This window comes from Triticum dicoccoides, unplaced genomic scaffold, assembly GCF_002162155.2.
Source record: "Triticum dicoccoides isolate Atlit2015 ecotype Zavitan unplaced genomic scaffold, WEW_v2.0 scaffold61247, whole genome shotgun sequence".
Classification (NCBI taxonomy): domain Eukaryota; kingdom Viridiplantae; phylum Streptophyta; class Magnoliopsida; order Poales; family Poaceae; genus Triticum; species Triticum dicoccoides.
Window position 1 is genome coordinate 1 of NW_021286157.1, and position 1,773 is coordinate 1,773.

The 1,773-nt window shown below is 49.0% G+C and overlaps 1 pseudogene; it reads left to right on the plus strand.

Moving 5' to 3' along the window:
• The first annotated feature begins 255 nt into the window (after positions 1-255).
• Positions 256-1,770, plus strand: LOC119347241 (annotated as a pseudogene).
• Positions 1,771-1,773: the final 3 nt, after the last annotated feature.

The following is a 1,773-nucleotide window of genomic DNA, read 5'->3' on the forward strand; positions in this document are numbered from 1 at the left end:
AAAAACATTTATACTTGGTGAGACTGGAACCATATAGTATAAGGTACTACCTGTTAACTAGAAACAACTGAAATAACAAGACCCAGTCTGCATTAATGGACGCAAAGGCCGAGATTTATATATCCTCCTTTTCAAGAAGGAAAACCTGAACAAAGTTTCTTGTCCAAGAAATTGACTGTGAGCTGCAAATATATAAAGGCACCGAGTTGATAGTCTGGCAGAAGAAGAACAAGAAGCAGCCTAGCCAGTCGGGCCATGGCCACCGTCGGCGTCGTCCTCCTGCTCCTCCTACTTGCACCGTTCCTCGCGGCCGCCGATATGTTGTGCGACAACCTTAAGGCCGCCTTGGTCACCCTCCCAAATAACACCTCCTCCTCCCCGGTACGCTTCGCCACTGCCGCCTTCGGCCGAGCCCCCGACATCGTCTACGCATTCACGATCTGCCGCGGCGACATCGTCGGCGTCATCTCCAACCAGTCCTACTGCCGCGAGTGCGTCAGCAACATGACTGACAAGGTGTTGAACGCTGCGCCGCAGCAGTGCTACAACGGCACCTACCACGACTATGGTGACCGCTGTATCCTCGTCTACTCCACAGACGACATCATCGCGCCGCCGTCTGGCGAAAACGGCGGCGATGACACGCCAGTCTAGAGATGGAACGACAAGAACGTCACCGGCCATGCCGATGAGGTCCGCCTCATCACCGGCCTCATCCGTGAGCTTCTGGTGCAGACGGTGGAGAAGGCGGCCAGCGCGGCGCCGATGCGATTTGCCACAGGCATCATGGACAGCGGCACGACCTTCCCGATGGTGCGCTCCTTGGCGCAGTGCAGACCAGACGCATCCACCGTCGACTGCTTGGCGTGCCTGCGTCGTCTCCTCGGCGTGGTCAATGCCACCATGTCCCTACGCATGGGAGCACAGATCAACGCCATACGGTGTTATTTCAGGTACGAGGCGTATCGGTTCTATGGCGGTGAAGCGACGCTGCGCCTCACGCCACCGCCGGCGCCGTCGCTAGCTCCGACTCCGGCAAAACGCAAGAGTATGTCCCCGTGGTTGCTAGTGATTTCTGCCTACATGATCATAAGAGAGATTATGAGTCAAAGCTAACATTATCATGTTAGGGAGTATGAGCAAACTGTGGGCAATTCCCATAGTTATAGTTCCTATAGTGGCAGCAGCATTTCTGTGCTTCATCTTTTGCTCCCGTCGGATTACAAGGAAAAGAAGAGGTATTATATAGTTACTGCTTATTAGTTACTGAAACAATTTCCACTATACTATTGTTTAAATTAGAATGTCACTGTTAATTACTTCAATGTCAATGTGGCTTTGGCATCTATCATTACTTCAAGAGAGATTAATTCAGAGTTCTCAACCATATACTACTCAAACTCAGGTAAAGCGGGAGAGGAAGAACTAGGATGGCAAGGGAAGAATTCAGAGTTCTCCATGTTTGAGTTTGAACAGGTACTAGTGGCCACAAATAATTTTTCAGAAGAAAACAAACTTGGAGAATGTGGCTTTGGCACTGTCTACAAGGTAATTCTAGTATGTGTATATATTTGCCAAATTAACATGATTGCATAAATTAGAATTATTATTATATGACTGACACATATAATTCATGAGGCAGAGGCAACGTTCCTGTTACCAACCTAACTGATAATTCGTAACTGGGAGTGGTGTACTGAGACAGACTAACATTTTGAATATATTTTTTCCCAGGGCCAGTTACCCGAGGGATCAGAGATAGCACTTAAGAGA